Genomic DNA, 14,728 nt, shown 5'->3' on the forward strand with positions numbered 1-14,728 from the left:
TATATGTGTGTGTGTGTGTGTGTGTGTGTGTGTGTGTAGTGTGTGTATACATATATATCCATATATAGTATATATCTGCATGCACATGCATATATGATTACCCTCCATATGAACATAGTATACACCATAAACATAGACATATGAAGAAGAGAGAGAAATAGGTGATTCTCATAACTTTAATCAAGACCAGAAAAGAAAAAAAGAGGAAAAAAAAGAACAGAAGAGAAGAAAAGAAAAAGTTCATAGTACAGTATCCTACTGCCTTCATCGTCTAGCTGCATCAGTATAATATTATTTTTATTGGATTTTTAAAATTTACATTTCAAATGTTATCCTCTTTCCCAGTTTCCTGTCCATAACCCCCCTATTTCATCCCCCTCCCCCTGCTTCTATGAGAGTGTTCCCCCACCCACCCACTCCTTCCTGCCTATCCACCCTGACATTCCCCTACACTGGGGCATTGAGTCTTGGCAGGACCAATGGCTTCTCTCCCACTGATGACCAACAAGGCCATCCTCTGCTACACATGCAGCTGGAGCCATGGTTCTGTCCATGTGTGTTCTTTGGAGGGTGGTTTAGTCCCTGGGAGCTCTGGTTGATTGGTATTGTTGTTCTTATGGGTTACAAACATCTTCAGTTCCTTCAATCCTTTCTCTAACTCCTCCAATAGGGACCCTGTTCTCAGCTAAATGGTTGGCTACAAGTGTCCGCCTCTGTATATGTCATGCTCTGGCAGAGCCTCTCAATGGACATATATATCAGACTCCTGTCAGTATAATATTATAAATGAGAAAATTTGTAACTAAGGTAAGATTAGCTTTTAAAAATTAGAACACGGACAGACAAGATGGCTGAGTGGGTAAAGGTGCTTGCCACTAATTCTGATCCCCTGAGTCCACATGGTAAAAATTGCATTAATTTTACTGTGCACTGTGGTATGTATGTGGAGGAGAGAGGACTACTTGTCAGAACTCATTCTCTGCTTCTACTGGGTGAGTTCCAGGGCTTGAGTTTAGATCACAGGCTTGGAAACAGGTATCTTTACCCACTGAGCCATCTTGCTGGTACACTCCCTACCCCCACCCCAGTTTCATTTAAAGGGTTGAGTTGTGGCTTTAAAAAACAATTAGAGAATATCTGCCCTGGCCAAGATGGCCTGTGGTAGTCGAAGAAAGACACCCTAGCATCTGGTGCAGGCACCACTAAAATGGATGAATGTGTGGTGGAGAGAGAGGAAAGTAGGAGGACTAAGTGGCAAGACAGAAGAAAAGGTGAAGCCAAGAGGTTTGCACACTGTGGAGAATGATGGAACTGGAGACTGGACGGCAGTAAGGAATAGGCAGATACAAGGAGACGATGGCAAGTTCCTGTCCCTGGCTGCTGCCAAGGGCCATGTCTGGGTCCATGGTCCTGTTGCAGCTGGAATGTGTTGATATCTATGGCCTGACCAAAGACAGATAGGATATGCGTGGTCTGAGCTGCCACTGGTGATCACACGAATACTGATCGTTATGCTGCCATTACAGGACATGATGAGCTGAGTGGCCTGTGCTGCTACCTGAGGTCATGGGAACATCGGGGCTGATGCTAGGGGGATCTGGGAAGTGAATGTCTGGGTCTGTGATTCTATCACAGCACGGGCTTGTGTTGATATCCCAGGGCCCTTGCTCCCACCAAAGGTCATGCAGATGTCCCAGGTCTGGACTGCCTCCTGAGGCCCAGTGCTGAGCTGGCCCTGCCCCTCTCTGAGCAGCACAGTAGAGCTGACCCTGGTGGAGAAGGCTTGGGTGAGCTGTCCCCCAGGACACAGCAGCAGGAGACCTGACCTTTGCCAGCTACAGCACTGAGTGAGCTAGCTGGGGCAGAGTTGCAGAGCTTGCCCTAGTGGTGCAGGTGCAGGAAAGTGGACCAAATCTACTATCTCCCTGGCCCTGATGCAGGGTTTTGAGTTGGCCTGCCCTAACATCTACCCATGTATGATCTGCTAGAGCATGTGAAAGGGCTCGTCTTACAGATTCAAAGCTAAAGGATCTCTATGATACAGGGCAACAACAGGATATCTGAGAGGAGGAGTCCTGGTGACATTTCCTCAGAAATAGTATAGTGACTCAGAAGCTAGAGGTCTTAAAACAGACAAATAACTCATTGCAATGAACATTTACAAGAAAAATGTATGGACCAAGGGTATGCTGTGTGATACCCTGTACATACTACAACTTCGAGGACAAGATTTTTTTTTTAATTTAATTTTTTGGGGGGAGGGGAGTTTGCAGAGGTGGTGAGTAGATGGGAACAGACAGGAAATGAGCAGGATGTGAAATTCACAAGGAGTCTATACAAAGTTAAAAAAAACCCAACTGGCTGATATATTTTTTACTGTTTTAATGAGTTAAAATTGATAAATTTTCTATAAATTACAATTCACCAAAGTAAGTTCAGAGTAGGAAACCTGAATATATTTCTAACTATTAAATAAATTCAGTCACTACTTAAAAGACAACACGTTAACACAAATGGGGAATTAACATATAAGCAAAGGAAACTCTAAGTTTCACTATAGACAGTGTTATGAGCACACTTCGATAAGTGCTAAAGGAATGGCTATTCTGATTTTAATAGGTTTCAGGGACAGAAATGAAGGATAATTCTGCAAAGCCTTCAAGTTTTGCAAGAATAATCTACCAAGCTCAGAACTGTTTTCTTCTCATGATGCAGACTTGACTTAAGGTTAAAGAAAAATCATTAAGCAAAAAACAGAACTGTCTAATTATCTTCACTGATATGAATGACACTTAGACAAACATGAAATATCTATAGCAAATGTCATAAGCCTAACAATAAGTAGATGTGAAGACATATATCAACACTATACAATTTCATATGAAATAACAGGAAGTAATTAATCATTTATTTGTTTAGTTCTCTATTAGGGCCTAGGGAGGGAGGAAGAATGTCTGCAATGTAACCATAATCTCACTTAAAATTCCAGTGTAGAAACTAATGAAATTTGCAGTACAAGGCATGGGTTACTTCCCTGGGAATAATTGGTCAGGGAGGCACCAGACTTTTGCAAAATAACACAGGCTATTTCCATTGATTTTATTTTAAATAAAATGTCTTGGATTAGGTATAAAGCTCTGGTTAGCAAGCATAAGGCTCTGGATTTGATAACCAGCATCACATAAACCAGGCACTGTGATGCAGACTTGTCATCCCAGGACCTGGGAGGCACAGGGGCGGATATGGGGGGTTCAAAAAGTTCAAGTTATCTTCTGCTACAAAGCAAATTTGAGGGCATGGAGGGCTACATGTGACCCTGTCTAAAAATATTCTTATAAAAATGTGATGATATTTAACTTAAAAGCCAAAAATCAAAATGAACTAGATGATATTCAGTAATAAACAACAGTCAAGATCTGTCCTGTCAGCATGAAACATGAAGCCACCAAATAAGACAACTTAATGCAGGAAAATCTGATATTACATTAAAAATGACATTTCAAAGTGTGGGGAGAAAGACTACTGCCAAATCATGTGATGATTACTTTTCACGTACAGAATTAAATTACTACTTTATACTTTACAAGGTAGAGTAAAACAAAACCTAAAAGACTTCCCAAAAAGGAATAAAAGAAGATTAGATTAGTTAGCTTCAGGTAGATGAAGATTTCTTAGACAGGATGTGGGAAGCACAAAAACAAAAGACTAGTATATTTGATATATTACAATAAAAATCCTTAATAAGTGAAAGAAAAACACTAAATTCTATATAAAATGGGGTTATTTGGAATACCTTCAATAGATAACAGTTGAAAACACTAGATATTAATAAAGATCAAACAAACTAACTGTAAAATTGCCAGCAGTAAGAGAAAGCAGTGGACAAATGAATAATCACAAATGTGATCAAAGGTTAATAAATGTATAAAATTAACCACAGACTCATGGAAAGCTGTCTACATATATTAATCATGGTAGACTACATTGTGATGAAGTTACAAATTAACTCTGAAACCCCAGTGGTGTAATACAATAGACATTTATTTCTTGGTTGACTGTTCCACAAAGTCTTTGTAGGATTTGTGCCCCTTTGTCTAATTGGTGTACACAAGGCTAGAGTGCATGTGTATACAGTGTGTTGGAGGGAATTGTTGATGGAAATACCCTACATACTACTGTTTGGTATACAAAGCTTCAACTCGAACTTTAATGTATATCATATATAACTAATATAAATAGCAGGTAGCTGTAACATGAATAAGCAATACATTTTACTTAAAATTCATTATTTGAGGGAGTAGAGGTGGAATCTTGTTGAACATTAGTCAGAAAACTCTCCATATTCCATTGTTGTAGATAATGTCTTCACATGATCTTTCAAATTCAAAAATTTTTAACATATATGGTATAGTGGTTCTTTGTATCAAAAGTAAATTAAAATTTGTCACAATACTTAAAATGGCCAATTATGACCAAACATCTGAGATACAATTTTTGGATGAGATAATACAAGATGATATACAAGATGGAGTAACTACAAGTACCTGCACTTCATCAGTGTTAGCTGTCAGAACTACTGCTTCTATTACTACTACATCTAGTTGTACAAAAGACTAAGTGTATAAACAAGGTTGATACATGAGACACCAAGTAGAAATATCATTAAATAGGAAAAGCAAACTAATTAGAATGTATAAATTTATAGAAGCAACACAAAATGCATGCGTATGTACTAACAATTATTTTAAAATACCTGGAAGTAATTCTTACTGTGACTCAACTAATCATCTAGATTATTTTTAATTTCTCCTTTTTGTTAGTAGTAAGTGTAGATATTTTTAAAAAATTGAGATAACACACTTGAGAGAGGTAATTTTTATCATTGAAGAGAATCTCCCGAACCATCCCTGAAAAAAGTGACCTGCAGGAATAAAACTAACTCAGTAGTAGCCTGTTCACACAGCTGCCTGGCTGTACACATCTGAGTTACTTCAGTGTACACTTGAGGTGGTCTAGCTCTCCAGCTCTGCTTCCCGAAGAACATGCGTGGAAAACTATGGACAGCATCCTCAACTATCATGTGACTGCAATTTTAATTTTAATCACTTTTTAAACTCACTGATCAAAATCAGGAAGGAAATGAGTCGTCTTTATTATCTCCCTTTGTCTTTCGACTGAGCGAGTCTAAGCACCCTCCTGAGATGACCCTACCATGGCATTTGCTAAGGCCAAGGTGCAGGATGACAGTTTAGGCCACCCCAAATCCATGGCAAGAAAGAGGAAAGGCAGCCTTCTCTCAGCTTGCTGGTCTTCCCTCAATACTTAGGCTGTGAGCAATGAGTATGGGATTCCAGGGTGGTTCAGATAAAGAGTTTATTTTTTGACAGAGATAGATTTCATCTCCTCTAATAACACAGTCATGCCGGGTTACCAGGAGCTGTGGCTTTGCCTTTTCTGTCTACATAGTTTCACTTAAGTCTAAAATTTTCTTCCATGTTATTTACTCCAGTTGCTCGTTTGCGTCTGTAGTTAGTGCAGTTTGGGGAATGGCAGTTGGATGAGCATGTCCCTTACCCTGTTGTTGTGAGGTCATTGCTTATTCAGTAAGTTATGACATGGTGTACATTTTTATCGTCTGGGATTCAAACCAAAAAGAGGCTTTCTGGAAGGAAGGGAGAGAAATATAATCATTGTCGTTGCCCAAGAGCAAAGACAACTGGAGGCAGAGGAAATACAGGGACAGATTAGGGAGCTGTCCCAGAGCCAATGCACAGATGCCATTGCTTGATGGTCATTTCATATCTCTGGCCTATGTAGGGATCAAAAATACTTGTCTGGCCAAGGCAAATAAAGCTGTAACTAGAGATGTCTGAGAAAGACAGAGGTGGGAGCCAGATGGCTAACAGTAATACTGAGGACACATATATCCTTCTCGTAGCTCACATAGACACTTTGGAATGAGTACACTATCTGTATCTCGGAGATGTTTGCAGCTTCCTCTTTCAAATACCAAGCAAACAAATACTTTGGTTACAGAGTTAGTTCTATAACAACCCTCTGTACTCACATGCTCTAGCTTATCACGGGGAGTTGAAATCACAGCATATGATCATCTCTAAACTGAACATGTAAAGTGAGATTCAATCATGTAAGTCCACAGAAATCTAAAGTTACAAACCATAGCTTAAAGAATGAATGTAGAATAATTTCTCTTGTGAATGAGTTGAGCCATAAGCCAGGCAGACTGATAGATGGAGGAGGATGAGGGCACATACATTAACTTATCCATTTCTTTAGACTTTAACAAATGAGACAAATCTAACGAGACTGATAGAACTCTTTCAAAGAGTTTAGAACCTCACTGTGGAAGTGATTCACTTAGGGTCTTGACCCTTGAAGTGACTATACCGAGTTCACAAGAAAATTTTATTTAAGAATGGTTATATCATGCTCACTAGGTGTTGAAAATCTTTTGTTTCATGAATGCAACACCAAGGTCAACATATATATATATATATATATATATATATATATATATATATATATATATATATATATATATATATATGGGTCCACTTGGTTTTTATTCATTTATTTTGTGGGAGATTGTAGTACCTGCCACTGTGCATGTGAGGAGGCCAGAGGACAATTTGGTGGAGAAGGTTCAGTTCTTCAACCACCTGAGACTTGAGGATTGACCTGAGTTTGCAAGGCTTGGCAAAACTACCTTTCCCTGCAGAAACAGCTCACCTGCCTGATACCAAATTCTTACTGAGTAATAGGCATCATTGCTAATGTGTATGTGAATTAAACATGTGCAAGTCAACACACAAACATTTCCATGAAAACCAAACAAAAGGTTGTTCGACTCCAGAAAGGAAAGCAAAACAGATATTTGAAGTAACTTTCCAGATGAAAATCAAAATGGATTCAAATTTATAAGGAATTTTTTTCTAAAAAGCCATGTGCCATTGTTACAAATAAACCATTAAGAAATGACACAATATTTCACTTGATTTGCCTGTGAAAATAAAACCTTAATTATTTTTATAGCAACTTGTGCTTAACAGCAAGAGACAAGAATTTCTTTAAATGTTTCTGATAGTCAACTCAAGAAAATCTGGGACACTGGAGAAAAAACAGCTCTATAAATGTCAAAGGGACTAGTCTGGAGTATCATGTATATATCCCATAAATATAAACTATTAAAAGGGTTATTAAATTAATTTGATAACTTTTTCTGAGTAGACAAATGATGAGGTCTTTATGACATATTTTGGGATTATAAGATTTTTTCTTTTTTCTGTAAGAATAATAATGTGTAGTTGGAATTTTGATTAACTAATATGATTTAATACGTTAGTTCTTTATTATGCCATATCTGTAATAATCATTATTTTAAGATTCACTCAATTTTCTACTACTATCCTCTATTCTAATAATAATCTCCTGCTTGAATATGAAGAAACTCCATGAAATTATTTCTAGTTTACATTTATTTATTATGGAGGTATGCATGTACCATGGCTTGTGTGAAGATCTTCACCCACTGCTGGCCCAGTTATTTCTATTTTGAAGAAGAAAAATTAGAATTGGATACTTCACATTTCTTAGGAAGGAAAATACTTCTGGTGTGCTTCTGGCATGTTTCATAGCAGTATAAAAACTTGTTTAACTCAGGCAGTTTCTTCTGAGTAAAGGAATCACACTGAAGCAAAAATAAACTGATTTCATAAGAAGTGGAAACTAACTTTGTGTAGTAACAGGAGTGTCCTGATGTTTTTTTTATTTTGTGTAGAACTTTCTTAGTACAATTCAGTAAAATTACTAAATTTACTAGACTAAATTTTCTAAATCGAATGTGTTCTTCCTCTGTGTAACCCATTAAAATGCAAACACAGTGCCTGTGCATCAGTAGGTGGCAGGGGGGAGAGAGGCTACGTTGACACTCAGTGTTCTGACCCGTGAACATCAGAATGAGAAGGAGCCTAACATTCCCTGAAAAATCGGAGCCCAAGACAATAACCAGATCTGTGCTATGGGACCTAGACAGGGAGCTAGCCTGAGAGGACCACCAGTCTAGTGACATGCAGGGCTGGTGGAGAGAGTGGGCATACCATGCCTAAGATGACCCCTGCCTACTGCCATACTGCATGAACAAGGCATAGCACTCCTGAAATCACTCCTGAGATGACTCCAGGCACTTAGAGACCCTGGGCACCACTGTGAGGAGCAAGCGAGTGGTGGAGACTTGGAAGAGAAAGAGAAAAAGAAGGATGTGGGTGCAATGAAGAGAAAAATATTCAAGGATAGTGAGGAACAGCCTGATGTGCGTAGCTGGTGATGCCACCTGGAACTATGGTGGAGTCTTGGCTGCCACTGGGGGCCACATCTGGATCTGTGCCCTACAGTAGCAGGAGTCTGTTACCACCAAAAGCCAGGTATATGTCTCTGGTCTGGGCTGTCACCTAGGGACATGTTAATGTTTGAGGGCTGCGGGGAACTGCCCCCACCCTTCACCTGGACATCATGGAGAGCTGACCCTGGGGGCAGGACAGCAGGAGAGCTGACCCTGTCCCTCACCTGCTGCCGCACTGTAGAGCTGACATTGATGGCTGGAGTGTGGCTAAGCTGGCTCCCCGTGTGTGAACATGGGAAAGCTGCCCCCAACTTGTCTGTAGGGTCACAATATGGATAAGGGGAGAAACCTTTCCTCACTTTCACCCCTTGTCACCTATGTGTGGCAGGTGGTAAAGCTGGCTCAATGATTCTAAGAGCAGGAGATCCTGTCCTGCCTCTTGACCACTGGGCAGTGTTGAGGATGAGGGAGAGAGGCCTTCCTCCTCTCTCTCATCCGTCACCATCTATGGCAAGTGGGAGATCTGGGTAGAAGTCATGAGAGTGAGACAATTGACCATGTCCCACACCAGCTGCAACACTCAGGAGATCAGTCCCTGTACCTTGCCTGGGCAACAGGGTAGAGATGGCCCAGGTTTAGAGGGTTGCTGGTGAGGCAGCCCCTAGGTAATGAGAGCTAGAGAGCCAGCAGGCTTACCACCTCACACATCTCTCAGGTCCAAATACAGTGGTTTTCAATTGGCTTATCTACCCCATTGATGAAGTGCTGGAGTACATGAAGGAGTAAATGCTACAGACCCCAAACTCAGGATCTCCATGATGCAGGGCAACAGCAGGATATCTTAGAGGAGTCCTAGTGAGGTTCCGGTCTTGATAGTTTAGCAGGAGCTAAAGGCTTTGTACCAGACCAGGGAGTCATTGAAATGAACATAAGCAAGCAAAGATGTGTAGGCAAAGAGTATACTGGGAGATACACTGTGACACTCTACAGCGTCTACAATGAAATTTTTTTCTGTCTGGGGGAAGGTTGCAAGGATGGAGGGTGGGTTTAAAGGGAGAGGGAAATGAGTGGGATTGGGATACATGAAGTGAAATTCACAAAGAGCAAATAAAAATTTTTAAAAATTCCCAAGAACCCCAAAGTGTGAAATTGGAGCAAGTTATAGAGACTGGACTTAGCCTTCCATCATAGGCTACAGAGCCTTGCCGCTCACCTTTGGATTTTAGAGATTTTTTTCACACCTCTCTGTTTTGGTGTGTTGCTAAAACTATGCCCAGAGAATCCTTATAACTAGGGTACTTGGTCTTTCTCAGACAAGGGAAAGAAAAGCAGCTTCCAGGGGAGAAGAACATTTCCAGAATTATTTAGGTCAGAAGTCAGTACGGTGCTGAGGAATCAGGAAGTCTGTTCTTGCTACTTAAGAAGGTGATGAAAGGTATCACTTTAAGATTAAAAACAAGGGATTTGGATTCTGAGTGACATTACCAACATCACATACAGAAACGACCAACATCAATTATGTTTGTGCTGGATCCTGTCCTGACACCTGTTGAGAACAGTATATTCTCAGACTCAGAAAGGCTCAGGAACCTCTTCTGGGACGGAGAGCTGCCAAGACTTTCAGCTGCCACTGTTCTTATTACAGCCTTACACAAAGACCTAAGGACACATTTATGAGGTCTCCATACAAGTCCATGCTGTAGTGCTGTGCTTTTTTTCAGTTACAACAGCTGTTTATGGCAGGTGATTTACTGTAAATAGTGAATGAACCAATTCCCACTTTGGACTGACTGTGATGGGATAAACTACGTCCATCACGCCATGTAGGAGATCAAGTGATTAAACACATAATCCATTGCCCATCTTGACTAAAATTGGATAAAATGATTAGTTTTTGTATTTCCTTTTAAAACTATAGGTAAATAAATGCTAGAACATGATAAAAAGAAACAAGGCACCTGTATAAACTGACAACATGTATATGGCATAGTATGGGTAAGGGAAACATTTATATTCTAGATATAAGAGAAGGAAGAGGCAGAGGCATCTGGAAGAATCCAGAGCAGAAAGAGAAGGAAGACTGAACATGGATAGCAGACTGGACTTGTGCAATAAAGAAACAGGAACAGAGTGGAGAGAGAGAGAGAGAGAGAGAGAGAGAGAGAGAGAGAGAGAGGGAGAAACATAAAAAAGGTGAGGATCTAACAGCAACAGAGAGAGAGAGAGAGAGAGAGAGAGAGAGAGAGAGAGAGAGAGAGAAACAGCGGGGTTATAAGGAGAATGAATCTCTGTGGGGAGGAAAGACTGTGAACTGGAGGGAGTTTAGCATAGAGGAGGAGATTTAAAAAAAAAGAACCACAATTCACAGACTTTGAGGTGTGTAACAGTTACTTGTAATATTGAGGGAGCCTGGAGGTCAGTATGCACTTCGGTGTGCTAACACAGATAGCCATTAATCCCCTTTTGCCTTTTGGATTTGGGAAAATGGGAGTTTTCTTTGGATCTGATAGCACCCAAGGGCAGTCAGTAGGAAAAGCTAGAAATTTGTTTAAGACTGCCTCTGTTTGTAGAAGTCTATTGTTCTTCTTCTTCTTTTTTTTCCAGAACTGGGGACCGAACCCAGGGCCTTGCGCTTGCTAAGCAAGCGCTCTACTACTGAGCTAAATCCCCAACCCCCTATTGTTCTTCTTTAGGCACAAATCAGTATTTCTTCATTAATTCTATCATTCCTCCATACCTCTGTGAATTAACAACTACAAGATTGACAATTATTTCCACCTATGGGACTCTAAATCCACTGTCTTAAGCTTTTAAGTGGAATTTATCACCTACATAGATTCTTTTTCCTTTTATGATTTTAAAGTTCAGACAAACAGGCAACCCAATGAGATGGAGCACTGAGCCAAGAAACATGCTTCATATCCTAGTTTGTAAATTACCTTGTTATAAACAACCAACACAAGTCTCTAAGTAGTTGGGGGTACTTGGGCAACCATTTTGAGCCTCATGAATCTTGTTCATTTCCCAGCTCTGTATAATAAAGGGATTGGATTAGACAGATCCACAGAATCCTATTATGTTTACATTTTCAAGATTCCTCTAGAAAGAAGCAATATTTCTGGACAAACACAAGCTGCTCAGAAGTGCACTGCACTACTCTAGAGTGCCACCAAACCAGAGTGCCAACCCAAAGCAGACCCCTTCCAGGCCACAAGTTAGGGGGCTACAGAGCCAAGATATACAGGGCCTTGTTGGTGGCTGAGGTTAAGCAACTCAATTGATAATTTAAGAAAACAATGCGCAATAACCACAGGTATTAAAAAAGCCATACAAGGAAACCAGAAGAGACTGCTCTCTGCATACACATCTCAGATGCCAGAGGAAAACACCAAAGGCCATCTGGAACCCTGGTGCACTGAAGCTCCCGGAAGGGGCGGCGCATATCTTCCTGGTTGCTGCCGCTGCAGAGAGCCCGTGGGCAGCACCCCACGAGCGAACTTGAGCCTTGGGACCACAGGTAAGACCAACTTTTCTGCTGCAAGAAAGCTGCCTGGTGAACTCAAGACAAAGGCCCACAGGAACAGCTGAAGACCTGTAGAGAGGAAAAACTACACGCCCGAAAGCATAACACTCTGTCCCCATAACTGACTGAAAGAGAGGAAAACAGGTCTACAGCACTCCTGACACACAGGCTTATAGGACAGTCTAGCCACTGTCAGAAATAGCAGAACAAAGTAACACTAGAGATAATCTGATGGCGAGAGGCAAGCGCAGGAACCCAAGCAACAGAAACCAAGACTACATGGCATCATCGGAGCCCAATTCTCCCACCAAAACAAACATTGAATATCCAAACACACCAGAAAAGCAAGATCTAGTTTCAAAATCATATTTGATCATGATGCTGGAGGACTTCAAGAAAGACGTGAAGAACTCCCTTAGAGAAACACAGGAAAACATTAATAAACAAGTAGAAGCCTACAGAAAGGAATCGCAAAAATCCCTGAAAGAATTCCAGGAAAACATAAATAAACAAGTAGAAGCCCATAGAGAGGAGACACAAAAATCCCTGAAAGAATTCCAGGAAAACACAATCAAACAGTTGAAGGAATTAAAAATGGAAATAGAAGCAATCAAGAAAGAACACATGGAAACAACCCTGGATATAGAAAACCAAAAGAAGAGACAAGGAGCTGTAGATACAAGCTTCACCAACAGAATACAAGAGATAGAAGAGAGAATCTCAGGAGCAGAAGATTCCATAGAAATCATTGACTCAACTGTCAAATAATGTAAAGCAGAAAAAGCTACTGGTCCAAAACATACAGGAAATCCAGGACTCAATGAGAAGATCCAACCTAAGGATAATAGGTATAGAAGAGAGTGAAGATTCCCAGCTCAAAGGACCAGTAAATATCTTCAACAAAATCATAGAAGAAAACTTCCCTAACCTAAAAAAAGAGATACCCATAGACATACAAGAAGCCTACAGAACTCCAAATAGATTGGACCAGAAAAGAAACACCTCCCATCACATAATAGTCAAAACACCAAACACACAAAATAAAGAAAGAATATTAAAAGCAGTAAGGGAAAAAGGTCAAGTAACATATAAAGGCAGACCTATCAGAATCACACCAGACTTTTCGCCAGAAACTATGAAGGCCAGAAGATCCTGGACTGATGTCATACAGACCCTAAGAGAACACAAATGCCAGCCCAGGTTACTGTATCCTGCAAAACTCTCAATTAACATAGATGGAGAAACCAAGATATTCCATGACAAAACCAAATTTACACAATATCTTTCTACAAATCCAGCACTACAAAGGATAATAAATGGTAAAGCCCAACATAAGGAGGCAAGCTATACCCTAGAAGAAGCAAGAAACTAATCGTCTTGACAACAAAACAAAGAGAATGAAAGCACACAAACATAACCTCACATCCAAATATGAATATAACGGGAAGCAATAATCACTATTCCTTAATATCTCTCAACATCAATGGCCTCAACTCCCCAATAAAAAGACATAGATTAACAAACTGGATACGCAACGAGGACCCTGCATTCTGCTGCCTACAGGAAACACACCTCAGAGACAAAGACAGACACTACCTCAGAGTGAAAGGCTGGAAAACAACTTTCCAAGCAAATGGTCAGAAGAAGCAAGCTGGAGTAGCCATTCTAATATCAAATAAAATCAATTTTCAACTAAAAGTCATCAAAAAAGATAAGGAAGGACACTTCATATTCATCAAAGGAAAAATCTACCAAGATGAACTCTCAATCTTAAATATCTATGCCCCAAATACAAGGGCACCTACATACGTAAAAGAAACCTCACTAAAGCTCAAAACACACATTGCACCTCACACAATAATAGTGGGAGATTTCAACACCCCACTCTCATCAATGGACAGATCATGGAAACAGAAATTAAACAGAGATGTAGACAGACTAAGAGAAGTCATGAGCCAAATGGACTTAACGGATATTTATAGAACATTCTATCCTAAAGCAAAAGGATATACCTTCTTCTCAGCTCCTCATGGTACTTTCTCCAAAATTGACCATATAATTGGTCAAAAAACGGGCCTCAACAGGTACAGAAAGATAGAAATAATCCCATGCGTGCTATTGGACCACCACGGCCTAAAACTGGTCTTCAATAACAATAAGGGAAGAATGCCCACATATACGTGGAAATTGAACAATGCTCTACTCAATGATAACCTGGTCAAGGAAGAAATAAAGAAAGAAATTAAAAACTTTTTAGAATTTAATGAAAATGAAGATACAACATACCCAAACTTATGGGACACAATGAAAGCTGTGCTAAGAGGAAAACTCATAGCGCTGAGTGCCTGCAGAAAGAAACAGGAAAGAGCATATGTCAGCAGCTTGACAGCACACCTAAAAGCTCTAGAACAAAAAGAAGCAAATACACCCAGGAGGAGCAGAAGGCAGGAAATAATCAAACTCAGAGCTGAAATCAACCAAGTAGAAACAAAAAGGACCATAGAAAGAATCAACAGAACCAAAAGTTGGTACTTTGAGAGAATCAACAAGATAGATAAACCCTTAGCCAGACTAATGAGAGGACACAGAAAGTGCGTCCAAATTAACAAAATCAGAAATGAAAAGGGAGACATAACTACAGATTCACAGGAAATTCAAAAAATCATCAGATCTTACTATAAAAACCTATATTGAACAAAACTTGAAAATCTTCAGGAAATGGACAATTTCCTAGACAGATACCAGGTATCGAAGTTAAATCAGGAACAGATAAACCAGTTAAACAACCCCATAACTCCTAAGGAAATAGAAGCAGTCATTAAAGGTCTCCCAACCAAAAAGAGCCC

At 40.0% G+C, this 14,728-nt stretch overlaps 1 non-coding gene across 1 annotated transcript; it reads left to right on the forward strand.

Annotated features, from left to right (window-relative positions):
- Positions 1–7,865: 7,865 nt before the first annotated feature.
- LOC120102697 (small nucleolar RNA SNORA17) lies at positions 7,866–7,996 on the forward strand. Its single transcript, XR_005504311.1, has one exon. It is a non-coding gene; the product is annotated as a small nucleolar RNA SNORA17 (small nucleolar RNA).
- The last annotated feature ends 6,732 nt before the right edge of the window (positions 7,997–14,728 follow it).

The sequence above is a fragment of the Rattus norvegicus genome, chromosome 4 (assembly GCF_036323735.1).
Source record: "Rattus norvegicus strain BN/NHsdMcwi chromosome 4, GRCr8, whole genome shotgun sequence".
In the NCBI taxonomy this organism is placed as follows: Eukaryota; Metazoa; Chordata; class Mammalia; order Rodentia; family Muridae; genus Rattus; species Rattus norvegicus.